General features: G+C 35.3%; 1 long non-coding RNA gene across 2 annotated transcripts in view; it reads left to right on the top strand.

Moving 5' to 3' along the window:
* The window catches only part of LOC105089853 (uncharacterized), a 65,645-nt gene that overhangs the window by 9,321 nt on the left and 31,704 nt on the right, over positions 1-24,620 (top strand). The window contains exons 2-3 of one of the 2 annotated variants that reach the window (XR_010379878.1): positions 14,390-14,474; positions 21,646-21,723. This is a non-coding gene — a long non-coding RNA (uncharacterized LOC105089853). Of the gene's footprint in view, positions 1-14,389; positions 14,475-21,645; positions 21,761-24,620 lie in introns of those variants that run through there. The other variant, XR_837219.3, reaches the window with a different exon arrangement.

Here is a 24,620-nt window from a genome sequence, read left to right as displayed (position 1 = left end):
CAAACATAACATTGCCAGGTCTCCAGGAACCCCAAGATGTGTCCCTTCCAGCTTATAACCCTTTTGACCCCCTCCCCATAGTTCGTGGATTGTCATTTCCTTGGTTTTACTATCTGGATATACATCCCTGAACATACTATAAATGGATTCATGCTGCAAGTTGCTTTTATATCTTTGCTTCTTTTCAGCATATGTTTGTGCAGTTGATCCATGTTGTGTGTATCGTAGTGAGTTTATTTTCACAACATTATAGCTTTGCCTTGTATGGATATACCACAATTCATATAGCCGTTCCACCATTAATGAAAATTTTGGTGGTTCCCAAGTTAGCTTTTGTTTTTGCTATTGGAAACATTCTTGCAGTGAACATTTTAGTACACATGTCATGGTGAATATGTGTGTAGGGTTTCTGCTGGGTCTATTTTTAGGATGTTACTGGTTCACAAGGTATATTCTTCACCTTCAATAGGTGGTGACAAACCATCTATAGAAGGTGACAAACCATGGATGGCAAACTGTTTTCCAAGTACTTGTACCAAAAATGATATTATTTTTAAGGTTATTTACCATGTCTTCAAATATTTGCTAGAAGTTTCCTGAGAGAGGAAAGTGGTTATATTATAGTATTATAATTTTAAAATACTCCAGAAAGGATGGAAACCCATTCTTTCCTAGGCATAGTTTAAAAAGGTATCTCATTATGGATGATATATATTAATACATATTATATAAAATATTTATTGTAAATTATATAGCATTAATATATAATATATTATAATTTATTATTTATGTATTACTATATATTATGTATAAACATGTTATTGATGACATGTTCATACAACAATTAGATAATAATATAATATATAGGTAAATATAGATATATATTAAATATACTGTATATTACAGCATAAATATATAATATGGATAAATATATATGGCAAAATAAAATTTTAAGTCAGGCAAAAGTTATAAAATGAGAAACAAAGTCTCCACTAATTCCTCTCCCTAAAGTTCTGCCTTAACTGACTGCCTAATTAACAATTTCTTTTGTATGCATCCTAGAAAATGTTTATATATATTTTCTCCATATACATAAGCAGATGACAATGCACATAGTATTATTTTGTTTATAGTCACTTTATTTAACATCACATATGATTCCATTCTTTTAATAGCATGTATAATTCTTAATTTATAATACTAAATAATATTGAATTGATTGTGATTTGGTATATAATAATTTATTTAACCAGGCAGACTAATTGATGATTAATTAGGTCATGTCCAGGTTTTGTTATTATCAGTGGTAAATGCATTGGAACATATGCCTTGTAATTTTTGAGAGTTTATTCACTGGATAAAATCCTAGCTATAGACTTAAAGTTCTCACTGTACAAGCATTTTCAATTTTATAGATATTGCAAAATTGCTGTCCAAAAGGTTGTATCAATTTATATTTCCATCACCTACTATTTGCCAACATTGTGCATTACCAGAATACTTTGCTTTTCTGATCATTGAAAAATATAATTTGTTTTGGTTTGCATTTATTTAATTATGAATGAAGTTAAGCATGATTCTATTTGTTTTTCTTTTTCTGTCAAACTGCCTGTTAATATCCTTTGCCTGTTTCTGTATTGGGTGGTTGCATTTTTTCTCTTAATGTTGCCAAACACAAGAGAACACAGGTTCCTGTGTCCTCCTATGCGCAGTTAGACCAAACAAACCAAAATGTTGGAGTTTGGAGAAGAGAAATGTTTATTGCAGGACCAAGCAAGGACAACCAGTGGCTAGTGCTCAAAAGCTCCAAACTCCCTAATGGTTTTGGGGGAGAAGTTTTTAATAGGCAAAATTTGGGGTAAGGGCTGCTGGGTGTGTGTTTTTCTTCTGGTTGTTTGGTGATGTAGGTGGTAACAAGGCTGTATTCCAGGACACCTGTGCTCAGCCTGAAGTTGCCATTCTCCACCTGGGTGGCGGCCTTAGTTCCTGCAGAACTCAAAGACATATTGTTATGTACATTCCTTGAGGAGGAACTAGAACTCTGTTTGGCTGCTCTGTTTTCTGATTAGCAGCTGTTTGAATCTGCCCTTTGTAACTCAGGGACTATCTAGGAGGCTAAAGCATTTTTCCTACAAACAAGAAATGAGGGACATGGAAAAGGCTTTTGTATCCAGAAGGGCCCCACAGGGTCCTGCTCAGTTTCATCAGTGATTTGTAAAACTCATTATAAGTTAAAGAAATCAACTTTTTGTTGGGGAGGATATAGCTCAGAGTTCATGCTTAGCGTGCATGAGGTCCTGGGTTCAATCCCCAGTACCATTTAATAAGTAAATTCAATCAATCAATCTAATTACCTCCCCCGCCAAAAAAGCAAAAACAATTTAAAAAATGGAAACATTGTCAGCCTTTTTTAAAAAAAGAAATTAACTTTTTGTCTATTATGTGTTATAAATATTTTCCTGTTTTGAAGTTAATTTTTGCACTTTGCTTATAACTTTTTTGTACATAAGTTTTCATCTTATGATTTTGGGGGTTCTACATAATTTTTAAATTACTTAAAAGTCTATTCATGTTTTGCCATTTGTTTTGTAAATTTGTAAAAACAGCTAAATTTAGTTCACGTATAGCTCAGCCTTTTCCTTCTCTTTTTTGCCAAGAAGTCTTTGAGGACAATTCTAGAAGGAACCACTGTAGATAGAAGAATAGATGATTCCAATGAATCTCAGCTGTCAAACAAAAATGTGTTCAGCTTTTGAATAACTACTATTTTCCTTCTTCCTTCAGTCATCCTGAAAGTCAATGGGAGAAGAATTGTTAGTAAAGAGCCTTATCTTACCAGACGTAAATTATTCTAAGAAGGTAAAGAATACCTTCCCTCCAACCTTCCTTCAAACTACAGTTCCTCACTTCACCTTAAACACTTTATCAAAAGCTGTCAGAAATTCCAGTATTTACTATAAAAGTTTAATTCATGGTTAAATGTTGGCTTGTAATGAATGAAATGAAATTGGTTTATATGGACTTATTTCCTATATTCTGTATTTGCCTTAGAAAACCTATAATAGATATTTTAATAGAATAGTTAAAATATGACATATATATAAAGTTTATCAAAACACTTAAGTACGTCTAAATGAGTTAACATTTGAATATATAAAATAATCCATGTGAACTAGCTTATACTTAGTTCTCAGCTAAAATGACTTCTTGTTTAACCCAGATTTAAATAAGAGACTGAAACGTGTCTAAACAGTAACACTTACAAGTAGTGGGAAGCACCCAATCATGCAAGACTTTTTAAGTTTATATTCTTATTTCTTGTGTGTTTTAAAGCTATTTAAAAATTAATAAGTACAAAACAACCTACTGAATGGGAGAAAATAATTTGCAAATGATGCGACTGACAAGGGCTTAATTTCCAGAATATATAAACAGCTCATACAACTTAATAACAAAAAAAAAACCAACCCATTCGAAAAATGGGCAGAAGACCTAAACAGGCAATTCTCTATAATTCTCTGATGAAGACACACAAATGGCCAATAAGCACATGAAAAGATCTTTAATATTGCTAATTATCAGAAAAGTGCAAATCCAAACTACAATGAGGTATCACCTCACACCAGTCAGAATGGCCATCATTAAAACGTCCACAAATATAAATGCTACAGAGAATGTGGAGAAAAGGGAACCCTCCTACACTGCTGGTGGGAATGTAGTTTGGTGCAGCCATTATGGAAAACAATATGATGATTCATCAAAAAACTAGAAATAGACCTACTATATGATCCGGCAATCCCACCCAGGGGCATATATCCAGAAGGAATTCTAATTTGAAAAGATACATGCACCCCATTGTTTATAGCAGCACTATTTACAATACCTTAGACAGGTAAACAACCTAAACGTCCATCAACAGATGACTGGATAAGGCAGTTATGGTATATTTATACAATGGAATACTATTCCACCATAAAAAAGAATAAAATAATGCCATTTGCAGCAACATGGATGGACCTGGAGATTATCATTCTAAGTGAAGTAAGCCAGAAAGAGAAAGAAAAATACCATATGATATGACTCATGTGGAATCTAAAACAAAAAAATAAGAAGACACAAACTTATCTACAAAACAGAAACAGACTCACAGACATAGAAAACAAACTATGGTTACCAGGGGGAAGAGGGTAGGAAGTGATAAATTGGGAGTTCAAAATTTGCAAATACTAGAGAAGAGGGTATAGCTCAAGTGGTAGATCATATGCTTAGCATGCATGAGGTCCTGGGTTCAACCCCTAGTACCTCCTCTAAAAACAAATGAATAAACCTAATTACCTCTCCTCCAAAAACAAACAAAAGAGATTTGCAAATACTAACTACTATATATAAAATGGATAAACAACAAGTTTCTTCTGTACAGCACAGGGAATGATATCCAATATCTTATAGTAACGTATAATGAAAAAGTATATGAAAGCAAATATGTGTATGTATGTTTGACTGAAACATTATGCTGTGCACCAGAAATTGACACGTTATAAACTGACTATACTTCAATTTTTAAAAAAATTAATGAGTAAAATTAGCTAGTGTAACATCAACTCCGAAAGTGGCTTTTGTTCTGTAGGCTAGGAACTCAAATCCACCAGACAGAGCCTAGCTGGAAACATGAGCTTCCATATTGTTCCCAAACTAGCTTTCTCCAGAGTTCTTCAGCTTGGGCCTATGTGATAGCACCATCAGGCTGGTTCAGACTAGACCTCATACTTTTGGTTTTGGGGCTTGAGAAAGCTTCATATTGCACTGAGGGAATTTTGCGAACTATTCCACAGCTGGTGTTTAAAGATGATCCAGATCTTCTAGATTCCCAATTTCACAGAGCTGATTGTTTTCAATAAAAGCAGCTTGTCAGATATTTAACTAGATGCTATTTAGTTTGTAACTTTGTAGGAATTAATCTTAAAAAGGAGTTTTTTTTCTTAAACTGCATCTTAAGTTTTACTTAAATACTGTTCCATTTATAATGTAAGAAAACTGCTTAGCTGGCTCTACTTCTAGACATTAAATAAAACTGATGATACCAGGTAGAACATACATTTAAAATGTTCCTAAAATTTTTAAATATCTTCTCTAAAGTGTGTACTTCTCATTAAACTTCAGGATAATTTAAAAACAGCATTCTGGGCTGTAGCATTAAAAGTTGAATTGAATATGATACAGTGTTGTGCCTCCACTAAAGAAAATGCAGAAGTCAGTTCAGAAGTGAGTTAGAAGGTAGAATATAGAAGTAATCAGTTACCTGGACCCTATCAGAAATAAACTCTTCGGAATATCAGAAAATTCAAAACAGCTGAAAATTGTTTTATAAGTGTTAGAATTTAAAATTGTCTTTAGAAGTATCTATGAGGTACTATACCATTATTTCCTCCACTCTTTTAGAGGCTACTAAAAACACTAACATTTTCTTGGCTTAGATTGACTTTTAGAGTGATGTAGCTATATAACATGCTTAAGGTGGTAGCTGTGGATACAAGTTTAGGTTTATTGGGAGACAATACTCCATCAGTCTCCTGGGTGTCTCCATATCTTGGAAGCAGAGACTTTGATTATTTTTATTCCACTCTGTCTTTCCTTGAATGTTTGTATAGCAAATAGCTTTGGAAGTATGAGATAATGTGTCCCTGGGAGCAAAGATGAAATATGCTCACTGTCCTTTATGGAAGGTTCAGGTTCCCTAAACTGCTCTCTTGCAGCACAGCCACTGTGTGTGCAGGTGTTACCTGGCTCTCTTCATATTGCCAGATGGGAGGAGATTGGGCTTGGGGAATTGATGCAAATGCTGATATTCTGGTGACTACTGTTGCTATGAGTAATATTAAAGTTAATTGTTTCTGGCCCTGGATTCTCATGTCTTCTGCCACCATCCATGAAAATATAGGCATACCTCAGAAATATCGTGGGTTCAGTTCCAGACCACCACAAGAAAGTGAATATCACAATAAAGTGAGTCACACAGATTTTTTGGTTTCCCAGTGCATGTAAGATTTATATTTGCACCGTGCTGTAATCTATTGTGTGAAATCACATTATGTCTTTAAAAGGTGCATACCTTAATTAAAAAATACTTCATTGCTAAAATATGCTAACCATCATCTGAACCTTCAGTGAGTCGTAATCTTTTTGCTGGTAGAAGGCCTTGCCTCAGTGTTGATGGCTGCTGACTGAGCAGGACAGTGGCTACTGAAGGTTGGGGTGCTGTGGCAATTTCTTAACATAACAGTTTGCCACATCGATGGACTTCTCCTTTCACAAATGATTTATCTGTAGTGTGCAATGCTCTTTGTTAACATTTTTCCCACAGTAGAACTTTCAAAGTTGGGTCAGTTCTCTCAAACCCTGCCACTGCTTTATCTACTAAGTTTATGTAATATTATAAATCCAGTCTTGTCACTACACCAATCTTCACAGTATCCTCAGCAGGAGTAGATTCCATCTCAAGAAACAACTTTATTTGCTCATAAGAAGCATCTTCTCATCCATTCAAGTTTTTTCATGAGATTGCAGCAATCCAGTCACAGCTTTAGGTTCCTCTTCTATTTCTAGTTCTCTTGCAGTCACTTTCTCCACCGAAGTCTTTAACCCTTCAAAGTCATTCATGAGAGTTGGAATCAATTTCTTCCAAACTCCTATTAATGTTGATATTTTGACCTCTCCCATGAATCATGAATGTTCTTAATGACATCTATAAAGGTAAGTCATTTCCAGAAGGTTTTCATTTTACTCAGATCCGACAGAGGAGTCACTATCAATGGGAGCTGTAGCCTTATGAAATGTGTTTCTTAAAGAATAAGACCTGAAAGTTGAAATGACCCCTTTATCCATGGGCTGCAGAATGGATGCTGTGTTAGCAGGCATGAGAACAACATGAATCTCACTGCACATCTCTATCAGAGCTCTTGGATGACCAGGTACATGGTCTCTGAGCAGTAATACTTTGAAAGGAATCTTCTTTTCTGAGCAGTAGGTCTCAACAGTGGGTGTCTAAAATACTCAGTACACCATGTTATCAACAGATGTGCTGTCATCCTAACTTTGTTGTTCCGTTTAGAAAGCACAGGAGAATAGATTTAGCATAATTCTTAAGGGCCCTAGGATTTCTGAAATGGTTGGTGAGCCTTGGTTTCAATTTAAAGTCACCAGCTACGTTAGTCCCTAACAAGAGTCAGTCTGTCCTTTGAAGCTTTGGAACCAAGCATTGACTTCTCCTCTCTAGCTGTGCATCCAAAGTGCTAGATGGCATCTTTAACAATATAAAGCTATTTCATCTACAATGAAAATCTATTGTGTAGTATCCACCTTCTTTCTTGATCTTAGCTAAATCTTCTGGATAACTTGCTGCAGTTTCTACATTAGCATGCCGCTTCACTTTTCACTTTGATATTACGGAGATGGCTTCTAAACTTAAACCTTATCAGTCAATCTCTGCTAGTTTCAGACTTTTCTTCTACAGCTTCCTCCCCTCTCTCAGCCTTCACAGAATTGAAGAGCATTAGGGCTTTGATCTGGATTAGGGTTTGGTCTAAGGGAATGTTACTATATCTGGTCTAATCTATCCAGACTACTAAAACTTTCTCCCTATCAGCAATAAGGCTGTTTCACTTTCTTATCATTCCTGCATTCAGTAGAGTAGCACTTTTGATTCCCTTCAAGAACTTTACCTTTTGTTCACAACTTGGCTAACTGGTGCAAGAAGCCTAGCTCGTAGCCTGTCTCAGTTTTGACCTGCCTTCCTCACTAAATTTAATTATTTCTAGCTCTTAATTTAAAGTAAGAGACATGTGACTCTTCCTTTCACTTGAACACTTAGTAGCCATTTTAGGGTTATTAGTTGGCCCAATTTCAATATTTTTGTATCTCAGGGAATAGGGAGGCAGGAAGAGAGGGAGAGACACAGAGAACAATGTGTTTGTGGGGCACTCAGGACACACACACACAACACATATCGATTAAGTTTGCCATCTTGTGTAGGAATGATTCATGGTACCCCAAAGTAATTACAATAGTAACATCAAAGGTCACTGATCACAGATCACCATAACAAATATAATAATGTAAATAGTTGGAAATATTGCGAGAATTACCAAAATGTGACACAGAGACAGTAAGTGAGCAAATGCTGGTGGAAAATTGGCACTGATAGACTTGCTCCCACACAGGGTTGCCACAAACCTTCAGTCTGTAAAAATGCAGTATTTGCGAAGTGCAATAAAGCAGCCATGCCTGTATAGCAGGGTAACTTGTTAGCTTACCAGCAGGGTAAAATTCTCAGAACTTTCACAGGTTTTGCAAGATGATAAATAACAGGAACCTGCAAACTTTTTCTGTAAAGGGCTAGGCAGATAATATGTGATCTCTGTCACATATGCTTCTTTGATTTTTTTTTTTTTTAGTGTAACCCTTTATTAATAGAAAAATCATTCTTAGCTTGCAGGCCGAATCACAACAGTGTTTGGAAAGGATCTGCTCTGTTGGTCATAGGTTGCTGGTAGAGAGCTCTCATAGGCCCCTGACATGGAGCATAGGCTCAAATGGCTCCCGCAAGTTCCTCAGGACTTTTCTCAAAATCTTATGGCTTGCTTTTCACACCTGTTTTTCTTATGACTGAAAGTAAAATGAAGCATGTGCTGTTGCATATCTGTATGGAAATAAAATATAACCCAAAACAGGAAAATCTTAGAGCAGCCGAGAGAAAAAAAACAAAGCAATGTACAAAAAGCAACAATTGGTCTGAGAATTGACTTCTTTTTTTTTCATTGTAGTAAAATATCTGTAACATACAGCTTACCATTTTCACCATTTTTAAGTGTATAATTCAGTGGCATTAATTACATTCACAGTGTTGTGCAACCATCACTACGAGCATCATCCCAAACCAAAACTCTGTACCCATTAGACAGTAACTCTCCATTTTCTTCTCCCCTCATCCCTGATAGCTGTCTTTTTGAATTTCTCTATTATATATATTTCATACAAATGCAATTATACTATATCAGTCCGTTGTGATTGGCTTATTTCACTTAGCATAACATTTTCAAGGTTCATCTATGTTGTATAAGTCATTATTCTTATGACTGAATAATATTTAATTCATATACAATGGTGTGCGAGTATCTGTTTGAATCCCTGTTTTCAGTTTTGTTGGGTGTATACCTAGAAGTGGAATTGCTGGGTCATATGGTAATTCTATGTTTAACTTTTTGAAGAATTGCCCAGCTGTTTTCCAAGAGCTGGCTTTCTAATAAAAATAAATAAGCCACAATATAATGGAATCTATTTTCAAAATGATGGAAAATGACTGCCAAACTAGAATTATATATCCAATGAAAATACCCTTTCAAAAACATTTTCAGATGAAGAAAAATTAAGAGAATCCATCACTATCAGACCTAAGCTAAAGGCAAATTCTTTAGACAGATGTAATCTCAGAAGGTTGAAGATGTAGGAAAAAAAGAAAAACAATTAAAGTGGTAAATATTAGGGGGGGATATAAAAGAGTATTGACAGGAAAAAGCAATAATAATAATAATAATTATAATGTCTTAGGTTTAAATATAGAGGGAATTAAGATACCTGACAAGAATGGTGTATAAACCAAAAAAGAGATTAAATGAGTTCAGGTTTACTAAGAACTTTGGCTTGTCTATAAAAAGGGTAGATCTATTAAATAATATTGGACTTTGATAAGGCAATGATATATGTTCTAATATTTAGGGAAATTATTAAAAGACTAATAAAAGAGTGTATAACCTCCAAATTAATACAGAGGGCAAAATGCAATAAAAAATCCAAATGAAAAGAAGTTTGAAAGGATAGATAAGATAAATAGAAAGCACTTCATAAAATGGTAGATTTAAACACAAACCTATTAGTAATTATATGTAAAAAATAAATTCCTCAAAAGTCAAATTCAATGTTATATTGTTTATAGGCATAACATTTTAAATGTAAGGATGCAGAAAGATTAAAAGGATAGAAAAAATGCAAACATTTACCAAAGGGATGCTAAGGTAGTGATACTAATATCAGAGAAAGAAAACTTTAGGGAAAAAAACATCATTAGAAATAAAATGTAAGCTTCATAATAGTGTTTTAATCTATCATTAAGATACAAAATTTTATTTATGTCTAATTATATAGCACTGAACTATATAAAACATAAATTGATGTAACTAAGGAACTAAACATTTTGTACACTAGAAGTAGAAGGAACTTCTTTCACATCATAAAACATTTGAAAGCCTACATTAAACATTGTACTTAAATAATATGCTTATATTCACACAAAAATATTGAAACCTTTCCTTTTAAAACAGCAGTTAAAAGTATCATGGACTAGATCTACCTAAAAATGTGCAAGTCCCCCAGGCAGAAAACTATAACATTTTATTAAGAAACATTAAAGAAGACCTAAAGAAGCAGAAGGATATACCATGTTCATAAATTGGAAAACCACAATGTTATAAAAAAGATAATTCTTCCCGAATTGGTCTATTGATTCAATATAATTCCAATAAGACTTCTAATCAGGTTTGTTTTAGGGGTGACTTAAAGAAGAAGCAGCACAAATGACAAGCTGGTTCTAATATGTATATGGAAATGCAAAGGTTAAGAATAGCCAAAGAACACATGAAGAAGAACAAGGTGGAAAGGATTTGTTCAAATAGACATTTTGACGTATTAGAAAGCCATTGCAATTAAGTCTATGATGTATTGGCAGAAAAAAGACCTATGCAATAGTATGGAGATCCCAGAAACTCTTCCACACATGTGCACTTGACTTACAAAAAAAACACCACTGTATTATAGTGCACAAAGGAGAGTCCCATCATTATATGGTACTTCACGATTGGATTTCCACATAGAAAAGAAGATAAATGTCTCTTTACTTACATTTTACACAAAAATCAACTCAGTTGGATGTTAGAGCTAAATGTGAGAGGCATAAAATTCTTCCAGAAGATAATAAAGTATAATATTTTTATAAACTCATGGTAGGGAGGGACTTCTTAAACATAACACAAAAAATACTAATTGTAAAGCCAAAGATTGGAAAGTAAGACTAAATTACAATTACGAACTCTGTTCAACAAAATACACTATTAATAGGGTGAAAAGGCTAGACAAACAGGATCTAAATGTGAGAGGCATAAAATTCTCCTAGAAGATAATAAAGGATAATATTTTTATAAACTCATGGTAGGGAGGGACTTCTTAAACATAACAATATTGATTCTTCCAATCCAAGCATGTGGTATGTCTTTCCATCTACTTGCATCATCTTCAGTTTCTCTCATCTGTGTCATATGTTTCAGAGTAAAGATCCGTTGCCTCCTTATGTAGGTTTATTCCTAGGTATTTTATTCTTTTTGATGCAATAGTAAATGGGATTGTTTTCTTAATTTCTTTTTCTGATATTTTGTTGCTAATGTATAGAAATGCAACTGATTTCTGTATATTAATTTTGTATCCTGAAACTACCAAATTCACTGATGAATTCTAGTAGTTTTCTGGTAGCATCTTTAGGATTTTCTATGTTTGGTATCATGTCATCTGCAAACAGTGACATTTTTACTTCTTTTCCAATCTGGATTCCTTTCATTTCTTTTTCCTTCTTTGATTGCAGTGGCTAGGACTTCCAAAATTATATTGAATAAAAGTGGTGACAGTAGGCATCCTTGTCTTGTTCCTGATCTTAGAGGAAATGCTTTTGGCTTATCACCATTGAGTATGATGTTAGCTGTGGGTTTGTCATATACAGCCTTTGTTATGTTGAAGTATGCTCCCTCTATGCCCACTTTTTGGAGAGTTTTTATCATAAATGGATGTTGAATTTTATGAAAAGCTTTTTCTGCATCTGTTAATGTGATCATATGGTTTTTATTCTTCAGTTTGTTAATGTAGTTTATTACATTGATTGATTTGTGGATGTTGAAAAATCTTTGCATCCCTGGGATAAATCCAGCTTGATCATGATGTATGATCATTTTAATGCATTGTTGGAGTTGATTTTCTAGGAGTTTGTTGAAGATTTTTTTGTATCCATATTCATGAGTGATATTGGCCTGTAATTTAACACTCTTTGACATAAATCACAGCACTATTTTTTTGAAACCAGCTCCTAAAGTAATGGAAATAAAAGCAAAAATAAATAAATGGGACCTAACTAAACTTAAAAGCTTTTGCACAGCTAAGGATACCATCAGCAAAACAAAAAGACCTTATACAGAATGGGAGGAAATATTTGCAAGTGATGCAACTGACAAGGGACTAAATTCCAAAATATACAAACAGCTTGCGTAGCTTAATATAAGAAAAATAATCAACCCAATTAAAAAATGGGCAGAAGACCTAAATAAACATTTCTCCAAAGACATCCAAATGGCCAACAGGCACATGAAAATATGCTCAGTTTCACTAATTAATAGAGAAATGCAAATCAAAACTATAATGAGGTATCACTTCATACCAGTCAGAATGGCCATCATTAAAAAGTCTACAAATAATAAATACTGGAGAGAATGTGGAGAAGAAGGAACCCTCCTACACTGTTGGTGGGAATGTAAATTGGTGCAGCCTCTATGGAGGACAGTACAGAGGTTCTTTCAAAAACTAAAAATAGACTTACTATATGATCCAGCAATCCCACTCCTGGGTATATATCTGGAGAAAACTATAATTCAAAAAGGCACATGCACCACAGTGTTCATAGCAGCACTATTTACAGTAGCCAAGACATGAAAACAATTTAAATGTCCATCAACAGATGACTGGATAAAGAAGCCAAAACATGAAAACAATCTAAATGTCCATCGACAGATGACTGGATAAAGAATATTACTCAGCTATAAAAATGGATGAAATAATGCCATTTGCAGCAACATGGATGAACCTTAAGATTATCATATTAAGTGAAGTAAGTCAGATAGAGAAAGACAAATATCCTATGAGGTCACTTATATGTGGTATCTAAAAAAAAAATAAGATACAAATTTAATTTATAAACCAGACTCAAGGACATAGAAAACAAACTGTAGTTACCAGACAGGAAGGAAGGTGGGGCAATAGATTAGGAGTTTGGGATTAACAGATAAATATTACTATATATATATAATAGATGAACAACAAGGACCTACTGTATGGCACAGGGAACTGTATTCAATTTCTTGTAATGAGCCATAATGGAAAAGAAACTGAACATATATATATATGTGTATATATATATATATATATTTATATATGTGTGTGTATATATATATATGTATTTATGTGTATATATATATATGTATTTATGTATATATATATATATGTATGTATATGTATAACTGAATCACTTTGCTATACACCTGAAACTAACATTGTAAACCGACTACAGTTCAGTAAAATATAAGATTAAAAAAAAAGAGGCTGTATAAGCCCTGCTTCAAAACACCTCTTTGAGTTATTTATTCATCACTGAACTCTCCCGGGTATATGTGCAAAGCATGTGTTAATAAACTTCTGTTTGTTTTTCTCTTGTTGTCTTTTGTCCGTCTAAACCCCAGGCATTGAACCTAAGATGGATAGAGGAAAAACACTTTTTAATCTTCTACACTTCCCATTAACTGACAGAAACTTCTCAGGGAGGTCACTGCCATGCTCTGGATTACTCTGCACTGGGTCATGTACACATCACTGGGACTGGCTGTTGGTGGATAGGGATAAAGTCAGCCTTGCCAGGACCTCTTGGCAAAGGAGACAGTGATTCCCCGAAGGGATGGAAGCTGGCAAACACACGGAACAACTGCATCATGAAATCTTTTTCATTTCAACTGCCTTGGTCTTACTGACCTAAAACAAATAGATCACCAGTTATTTCTCCAGCAAGAATGGCTTTATTTGGGATCAACAAAAGAATTGCATTTTGGGTTCTAGAAACAGGGTGAGCCATGAGCAAGACGCCAGCCTCTTGACTCTATTTTAATTAAGGTTTCTGTTTATTAATTTTTACAGTCTATAGCAGTGCTTTTCAATTCAGGCTGCAAGTTAGAATCACTTGGTGAGCTTTTTAAAAATAAAGATGCGGAGACTTGACCCTAGAGCAATTAAATCAGAATTTCTTGAGTAGAAGGTGGAGGGAGGAGGGGGTTAGGCATTCAGTATTATTTTTTAAGCTCTTCAGATGATTTTAATGGGGTATTTTAGTGTTGAGAGCCACTAGATTATTGTGTAAGTCATTGAAGTAATATTCAAGGAAGAAAAATAGCAAAAATATTTGTAGATAATAATCTGTTGTCTCATGTGAGTACTATCATTACTTAATATCAACATTACTTTTTCTTTTAATGCGTAGGTCATGACAGCCTGTGATTCTAAATAAAGATTTAAAGAGGAGAGTTCAGCTCTTCTAGTGTTGGTTTGCATTCCTTAAGCCAGAGGTAAATATACCTTTATAAAGTCTTAATTAACATGCCTTAGTTTCCTCCCATCTTGCAGTGTTGTAAGAATTAGAACTGACAACTATCATCCTTCTGCAGTTTTACTTCAGGATTTTAAAAAATTGCATAATTAAAAAGGGAGTAAATGTATTCCTCTTATAAAAAAGTAAAACATTACAGATAAGGAATTTAGTCTTTGATGACCATACTTTTCCCACCTTGCCAATGGTAACCGCTCATGTCAGTATGGTGCATAGTGAGGGACTGAATATACAAATGAACAAGGGCCAGACTGCATGTATCACCAGAACTCTGACATACAGTCTTTCTAGCAACCAGCCTGGTGAGTTAAACCACAATTGGTCCAGAAGTGTCAGAGTTTGATCAATGACTGTCAGCTTCCAATTCAGGGCCAACCAGAGAAAGCCAAATATGCTCCCTAAACTGATCACTTAAGATACCCCTGCTTCTAGTTAGCCCACCTCTAGCTTTTCATGCTGACAATTTCCAATCACAGAATACCTGAAGCCTTCCCTTTTTTTTTCACTACAATGCTTCTTTTTACCACTCCCCTGCCTGTCTTTGAGCCTCTGCCAAACATCAGTGATGGTGGCTGACTCCCTTTCTATAGCAAGCCCTATTAAAATAGCCTTTTGAGACAGGAGGGAAGGAGGCAGGGCACAGCCATTTAAAAAAATGACACAGCAATTAGCACCAAGATGGTGGAAGATTCAACTCCCAGTAGACTTTGAGCTTCAGTATCTTCTCACTGACATGCAATAAAAATAGCATACTAAATGGCACTCCCATAGGAGCCATGACAGTTTCAAGTCTGACCATAAAAGGTCAAAAAGTGGGTAATGGCTCAGTTCCTGGGAATCCCAGCCCCTTCCCCAAAGTAGTTGGAATAATGCTCCCATTTGTTAGCATATGAAGTTACTGAGCCCATAAAACTAACAACTCCCACACCTCGCCATCAATCTCATTTTTCCTAGCCAACCCCAGGCTCTGAGTCAGCTGCTCTCCCTTCTGAGTAAGATGGCCCACATTCTGCCTACAGAATGTGTATCTTCTAGACCTTTCTCTTGCCTTCTGAGATGGCCTGCACTCTGCCTATGGAGTGTACATCTCTCCAAATGAATCTACTTTTACTCAACTGTGGCTCATTCTTGAATTATTTCCTGCACAAAGCGAAGGACCCTCACTTGATGGCACATATCCCAGGGACTCACCTGGGACCTGGGACACAGCCAATCTCTAGTGGCCTCCCTTCATTTTTCCTGTATCACTTTAATTGTTCTCATTTGGTGATCTTTGTTGATTTCCACAATAGCTTTCCAGTCTTCTTATTATGCATTTATAGATGAATATTCATATGTACCCATGTGAAATATATACCTCTTTGTGAGTTTTTAAAAACAAAAACAGTGCTGTTGTATTATATATATTGTTTTGTTATTTGATTTTTTTCCTTAAAAATATCCTGGAAATCTATCCATGTTAGTTCATCCCAATTGTTTCCACTGGAGAGGGTAGTAATATTTATTCTGGTTTCCTGTAACAATTAGCTTGGTGGTGCTACCTACTCCAGTGCTTTGCAGGTTTCTTGCTTTTCTGTGTCCATCACAAAGGCTTTCTTTCTACCTTTGCACTTCCATCCTACTCCTCTCCCACCTACTCCCCTCCCACCCACATACCCAGGTTACTCCTCCTTTAACCCTCATCTTCTGAGCTGCAGCTTGTTCTCCATGACCCTGGCTAGCTGTCTTCCATCATGGCCATTAGTAATGGCTGTTCTAGGGCAGTTTCTTCATCTATGCAAAGCTGAAACATATCTAGGACTTCAGAGATATTAGTCTCTGACTGCTCTAGGTACTGTGTATTGTCTGCTCAGTTTCCTCATTGTAACATGTGACCAATACATTCTTATTCATGCTAGATTCTTTTACCTTGAGTCAGTTTTCCAATTGTATGTAAGGAATTTCTTACAAAGAATTAAACATACCAATCTTAGAAACAAGTTTGTGAAAGAAGTAAAATAAAGTTAAATGCTTTATTTATCTTTGTTTTTGTTGAATAACTTGGGTCAAACTTGCAGCCATCCAAATAATGTCCCTCCTGGTAAATACCAAAACATTTAGAATTAAGACATTGATGGTGAGTTCTTGGAAGAATTGCTTTTATGTTTTGACAGTTTACAGGGACTGTTGGAACCTCTAGACCCAATAAGAACAGTTTAATGAATTGATAACTAGTATATATACTCTAGAGCAATATATAGCCTTATCTTTGAATCTCGATTTCTCTGGTTCAGTGAACTTGGTCTAGTTTCCTAATTTCTATGAGTCTTAAGTTTTCTCATGTCTGCAATGAAGACAAAATTACTTACACTGCAGGATTTGTCACAGGAAAACTTTTCTCCTACCCTCTTGGGTTCAGTAACCGAGGACATGTGAATTAAACTGACAAGAGATTAGCAAGAGAAAAGACAGCTTTTAGTCAACTGTACATGGGAACACAAGGGAAAATGTGACTCTCCAAACAGCTAAAGACAAGGGTTTATATATCTAACTTCATATGGGATAGGGAAGGGGAGAAAAGGTTTCTATGGGAAGAACAAAATAGTTTCTATGGGAACAAATGGGAACTAAGAGAGTCTGTGATAATGTTTGTTTATGCAGGGGCAGGTACTCATCTCCATCTTCTCTCTGGCTGGCAAAACTCCCTTGGAGAGGGGATTTATGGCAGCCTCACTCCCAGAAGTTTCTGCCTTTATTTCGATAAGAGAAGCTCTGTAAAGGCGTCTTTCTGCATCTGTTAATTCTGTTAAATCTCAAATGTCTTTAGCTTCAAATTATCTTCTTACCAACTCTGGGAGTCTGAGTGAGTCCCAGAAGGTTGCTGTGAGAATCATTGAGGTGAAGCTCATGAAACTCTTAGCATAGCACTCCAGAAGTATTTGCTGTTATTACTAATATGTGAAAATTAGTCTTTCTGCCTTGGCACCAGCAGCAGGTGGGAAATGATGGTGCTATAGTTCTAACATTGAACTATATAATAGATTTCAGCCAGTCTGCTTAATTCCTGGATCAGCATAGTTATTTAATTGTCAATTAATCCCCTTTTGCTTATATTCAATTAAATTCTCAATGTAACTTTTACAAATCAATTTCTTCTTGATTGTTAAACTTACCTTAGAATTCTTAGCAGTTGTCCTAAATAATTTGTGTGACTCAAGAAAATTAATATCTGCTATGATCTGTTCCTACCATTTTTACCTTCTACCTGGCTTCTGGAAGATGTTCTGGGATGTCACTCAAAGGGGGCTTTTTCAGGGTTTTTTTTTCCCCCATATTTTCTTCATTTCATTTGGCTTCTTGACTCAAAGAGAAGAAACAGAAAAATGGTATCTTTATTTTGTAATCCTCTCATGTCATCAGTTGTTTACAAATGCTTAGCATTTATTGTACCCTATGAGTTAGTGGGGAAAATACATCTTATCAATAGTTATCTTTTTTTCCATTTGATAACATTAAATGTCTTTGTAATTGGTCTTTGTAACTGGAGTGAGCAAAATTCTAATATGTTTAGGATAGGTCGGAAGATTTGGACATTAGGCTATATTGCTTACAGAAGGTATGTAACTTCTCTTCAAATTGGCTTGAAACATATAAATTGCCAATATTCTCTTCTGCCTAAAATCACCAGATATATATTTGGTTTACTTTGCTTGGGAAAACATTATCACAATAAAAATATTTTAGGTGTTCTCTATACACACGCAGTGGAGTATAAACAGGCTTATTAATTTGCTATTTTACCTTGGTAATTGCTATTTTATTTGTTGTTAAAATTTTTATTTATTATTATGATATTAAACAATTGGTATAACTGTATTTATAGAATTATGTACTAGTTTCTAAAAATATGTACTATAGCTTGTTTATGAAAACGTGTTTGAAAAAAGTAGAGTTGGTCATTTGACATGGAAGCATTATTTCATTTTGTGTTCAAAGTTGCCAAGAGGAAAATATTTATTGCCATTCGCTGGAGGCTAGTAAGTTTACAATTTGTTGGACCACCAGGGGGAGTGAATCCTAGTGCTAAGAACCCCTCAGTGATTCTACAGTAGACTTGAATAAAATAAGGTAAACATCCATTTAGTTAACCAAACAGCCTGACAAAATGCTTAAGAAAGAGTTAGTTTGGTAGCCTTGGGAAATATGATTATTAACAACGATTTTCAGTATTTTCAATTAAATAAACCATTAACTTCTCTTACAGCAATGTTTGCATTTGATTAAATCTTTTCTTGCTAGAAAAGTAGAATTGTGTCTATGAATGTCAAAATAGACTCAACTTTAGGATCCATCTTTGTGGATGAGGGGTTTGCTCCTGGTTTACCGGCAACTAGTACAGCGCAAGGGCTTCTAAAAGAGCTCTTTCTAAAGTTTCTATCTTCCTAAGAAGAAAGTTGAGCTCTAAGATGTCACTTAGAAGATTGCCAACTCAAATCAGAACACTATTTACAATAAAAATACAATAGTTCAGGTCTATAACCATAATTAGTTGAGTAACTTAGGGTAGGAAGCCCTAATTTTTCTAAATTGCCAACATAATTGAGGGGTTATACAGTCAATTAGCCTGGATTTTCCCAGTGATTTACTGTACAATTCAAATTACCTGATAACTAACTCCATACTTCATAATTTTAAGCCTTATTTTGAAAAAATGGCTTTTGTCAAGTTTTGAGATATGTAATTTAAAAAGGAGGCACCTCTTACTGAAAAGTACTACTAATTAGTGATTGAAGCTAATTAGCACATATTTTTCCTGCTTCATGGGATCTTAGAGATCCTGATGATTATTTGTAGTTTTTCATAGTATGCTGTTGGACATTTATCCCATAGCATCTTATTTTCTCCAGCTGACAGAGGATAGTTTGAAAACCTGTCTGAACAACTTGGCCCTCTTAGGACTGACTGGGATAAAGCCAATTGTTCACAAGACAGAGAAGTCAGGAGGAGGATTGACTTCTTAATGACTGATGATCCACCATCTTAGTACAGAGCATTTGATATAAAAGCTGTTCAACATGGATTCTAGGTAAAGCAGCTAGCTGGCCTTGGATCAGACCAGAAGTCCCACCTGCATGACCTGGTCCTCCTTACATACCTGCTATTCAAGGAGAGAGGTGACACCAAGACTCAGTACAGGAGCTTGACACAAGCTGAACAGGATTCTTATTTCTTTCTGAGTATTGAAGCAGAATGAGAACCAGGACTAAGGCAGAAGTTCAGCTAAATAATTAACAGTGCCAGGAACTGAGGACCAAGATTGAATTCTGTTATTGTAGACATCTAGTCACACAGAAGTGATTCTAATGGTACCATCATTCATTACCGAGGCCTCCTATGTCAGACTTACTACTTTTTTTTATCTCTTAACTCAAAGGATCTGCTCTCTCCTTTCATAAAAAAACTTGACTGCACAGTAGAACTATAGCAAAAATTATTGTCAACATAAAGCCAGCTTCATTTACTTAAGGGCAAAACTACTTAGTTTTACAAACATGGGACTCAAATCCACATTTTGAAGAAGATTGGAAATACTTGTTTTAAGTCCGGAGGGTACAAAGATGGAGAGAGGGAAAGATTCTTTTCCCCATAGATATATCAATCTCCCTTTTAATACTAGATTAGAAGGGAAAATATTCTAAACTAAAAAAGGCTAACTGTTCATATCCAGTGTACAAATAACTTACGGAAAACAAACTTTTCTGAAGGGAAGTGCTATGTAATTTTCAAACATAGGGATAATAATGGGCTTTGTTTTCAATCTTCTGGCAGAAATATTAAAAATGATCATTTTACCAGTATAGGCACTTTTTCTCATATGTGAAAATGAGTCACTGACATGATAAATCAATCTCTGTCTTATGCCTCTGGTTAAGGTAATAGGAAAGAATGTTGAGAATTTGACACCAGCACCATATATGCTTCAAATGATACCACTTTCTTGATTTTCAAAAACCAGATAAGTATCAGTCTTTCTTGCCTGTACCACCAAATTCCATTCCCAATTAAACGCCAAAACTTACCATCTTGTGGTGTACATAGAGAAACTCTATTTAAAATTGGTAAACATCCTTTTATGATCAGAAGGGGTTAATGTGACTAAGCTTTCTAAATGTCTCACTTAACAGCAGACACTCTGGGGAACTGAGCTTATTAATATAGTTTGTTTTCATCTAGTTTTTAATGAGACTTATGAACTGCCCCCTAAGCATTTTTATTAGTCCATTTGTGTCAGCTGTTGGGGTAAATACCATGGAAAATAAGACATAATCCTGATGACTGGAAATTGTGGAGTCTACTTGAATAGAGATTCTTGAATTTTTTAAACCTTCAATTTATTCCCATGAAAACATTTTGACGAGGACTCCACCAAAGAAGTGCTAGAGACATCTTGGTGTGATTACAGATGCTGTTATGTTTCTAAGTTTTTTGTTTGTAATTTTGCAGAGTATATTTAATTTTTTATTGGTAGAACACTAAACACTCGTTTTTGAAGTGATGAACAAGATCTAACAAAGTGGTCCCCATCATCCACGACGAATGTGCTCTAAGACCCCTAGTGGATGCCTGAAACTGCGGATAGTGCAGAACACTACATAAAGAAGCTAGGTTTTCTCCTATATATACTATGATAAAGTTAAATTTGTAAGTTAGGCACAATGCAAGTATATCTAAATTGCCAGCACTGCTATTCTTGTGCTTTGGGGCCATTATTAAGTAAAATAAGGGCCACTGGTACACAAGCACTGTGAAACTGCTACCCAGAGGGCTAGTAAATGACTGATGGGCAGGATACGCTACAGAAAGAGCTAATTCACATCCCCGGCAAGAAGAGGACAGTACAAGATTTTGTATGTCACCCCAAGTGGTGTGCAATTTAAAACATATGAATTCTTTTATTTCTGGAATTTTCCATTCAATATTTTTGGATCATAGTTGACCACAGGTAACGAAAACTGTGTAAAGCAAAATGGCAGGTAAGGGGGACTACTGTGTGCTTTTTCACAGTAGCATGCTCAGTTTTTAAGTGAATGAATACGTTTTTCAAATTCTTGAACTTTTTTTCCCTTAAAAATAAAGAACATTTATTTCAGGTCAAAAGAATGCCACAAGTTTCTGCTAGGAGAGGTATCCTGCTAACTTCATCTTCAACATTTGAAAACCACCGACAAGTAAGTAAAGAGCTTAATAAATTCTATGAATGTTAAATGAATGTACTCAACAGGTAAAGAAGGTGAATTTATTTTCTCCCTTTTCTTTTTTTTTAATAGAACTGGGATTATTTATTCATTTATTTAATTTTTTATTAAAGTGTAGTCATTTTACAACTTTGCATCAATTTCTGCTGTACAGCATAATAGTTCAGTCATACACATACATGCATGTATTTGTTTTCATATGCTTTTTTACTACAGGTTACTGTAAGATATTGAATATAGTTCCCTATGCTATACAGTATAAACTTGTATATCTATTTTATACATAGTAGATAGTATCTGCAAATCTCGAACTCCCAATTTATCCCTTCTCACCCCTTTCCTCCCCTAGTAACTGTAAGTTTGTTTTCTACGTCTATGAGTCTCTTTCTGTTTTGTATATAAGTTCATTTGTGTCTTTTGTTTTTAGATCCCACATATGAGTGATACAATATTTTTCTTTCTCTTTCTGGCTTACTTTACTCAGAATGATGATTTCCAGGTCCATCCATGTTGCAGCAAATGGCGTTTTTATTATTTTTATGTCTGTGTAGTATTCCATTGTGTAAATATACTACAACTTCTTTATCCAGTCATCTGTCGTTGGACATTAAGGTTTTTCCATGTCTTGGCTAATGTGTATAGTGCTAATATGAACATTGGGGTGCAGAGTTCCTTCTGGATATATGCCCAGGAGTGGGATTGCTGGATCATATGATAAGTCTATTTTTAGTTTTTTAAGACGTTTTCATACTGTTTTCCATAATGGCTACACCAAACTACAATCCCACTAACAGTGTAGGAGGGTTCCCTGTTCTCAACCCCTTCTCCAGCTTTTATCATTTGTGGACTTTTGAATGATGGCCATTCTGACTGGTGTGAGGTGATACCAGTAGTTTTGATTTGCATTTCTCTGATAATTAGCGATACTAAGCAGTTTTTCACGTGCCTATTTGCCATTGTATGTCTTCATTGGAGAATTGCTTGTTTACTATTTTATCTCTATTCAATTTTAGAACATTTTAGAAATAAACACTATTGGTGTGTAGGATATAAACATGTTTGAGCATCATTATAACTTGAACTTGTACACAACTGTTAAAGTCTTCCAGCCCATTGTGATTGACTAGATTAGAGAAGGAATGCAAAAAATGTCTGTCTAAGCTGTAGGATGTAAAAATAAGAAAATGTAATGAAAACTGACCTTAAGTTACTAGGTTAGTTACTTAAGTTGCTAGGTTGGTTGGCTGGAATGTGAGGGCTAATGAGTCCAGTGTTCCAACTTTAGGTAGTCCACTCCCTTTCTTTATTTCTTCAGCTAGTGACTGTGTTGCTAAACTAGCCAGACTTCCTCCATAGATGTGCCATGATCTTAAGGAAGCCAGATAACAGGAACACAGTAACATCATGAGAAAACAATTCAAAATACAAACTTCAAAAACAGTGTGTATGTGTGTGTGTGGTGGTAGGGGGGGGTGCCTTGGCATCAATATTGGGGGCAGAGCCAGGAGAGGGTGGTAGTGTTAGTAAAATTCTCTACTAGTTGAATATATGCCTCTGAGATATTTAGAGTCCCATTGAAGAGACAAGAGAGACACACCACAAATTAAATAAGACATATCTTGTGCCTTTTATAAGCCACTCAGTCCCCTTTGTGCCATGTCTTGTAGGTGCAACTGGACAATACTCATGTAAGCTCAAAACATTTACCTACTACTTCCTGCCCAGGGCTTCTCTAATGCCATAGTGAAGGCCAGTGGAAATGCACGGACTTATGCATGTGCAATCAGGAAGTGCAGGCAAGTTATTGCCAGTAGAGCCATCTTTAATCAATGGGGGACAGGATCTTATAAGTAAATATTTCCTTCTTTCATCCCCCAGGTGAATTTTCAGAGATGCATTTCATAAGGCCCATTAGTAGATCCTGGTGAGACTTAGCATCAGTTACATACAATGGTGGCCAATTCAATAGGCATCTTTGGAGTGGCTCTCCCTCCTTCTCTATCCCACTCCCTCGGCCTTTCAATCATGCTCCTTGAGATCACTGCCCATGTACACTATCAATATACAAGCCTGTGTCTTAGCTCTTCTTTTGAGGGACCAATGTCAGACAGCAGGCAAGGAGAAATCCATGTGATGATAGGGCCATAGCCTAAGACAAGTAATTGCAAAGAGAAATCAAGAAATGGATTTCAGAGACTCTATGAAAGAATTGTTAGAACCCAGTAATAAAATAGTAAAGAATGAGAACAGTCAGCTTATAGAGCAAGTTGATGGGTTCTACTCTAGATGGGGCCAGAGCATAATGGTAATACCCAGCCGGCAGTTGGCACTAAGATTTAGGAATCATGTTGAGTGTTGAGATCCTGAGAATGAATGAGTCTCTAAAAGAAGACTTTGTGAAGAGATGACCAGTGGGCTATAGACTGAATTTCAGATAATGATCAGATTTCAGGAGTCAAGAGGAAAAAGAAAAACTAATAGAAAATAAGAACTCAGGAAAATAGGAGTTTAGGGCTATGTGTAATGGTGGGAGAGAACATATAGTTCAATTCTACCATCAGATCAGAGACCAGACTGAAATAGGTAACACAGAATGAAGAGATCGAGACAGTAATGTAGATAGCTTATTGTACAGATGATGAAGGTGGAGACAATTCACCCTTGAAATGCAACAAGCTTGCTATGGGTGAATTGAAAGAGAGAAGTTAGAAGCTTGTAGATTCAAGTAACTTTTTTCAGAATTTAATAAATGGAAAAAAGGTAATGGGGAGAACTTCCATATTAAAAAAAAAGACAAAACCCTGAGCTTATTTTATTTCTAAATAAACTTTATTGAAATTAATCATTAAGTACATAAAAAACCTGGGACT

Source organism: Camelus dromedarius, chromosome 3 (genome assembly GCF_036321535.1).
Source record: "Camelus dromedarius isolate mCamDro1 chromosome 3, mCamDro1.pat, whole genome shotgun sequence".
NCBI lineage: Eukaryota > Metazoa > Chordata > Mammalia > Artiodactyla > Camelidae > Camelus > Camelus dromedarius.
This window is presented reverse-complemented; position numbering and strand designations above follow the sequence as displayed.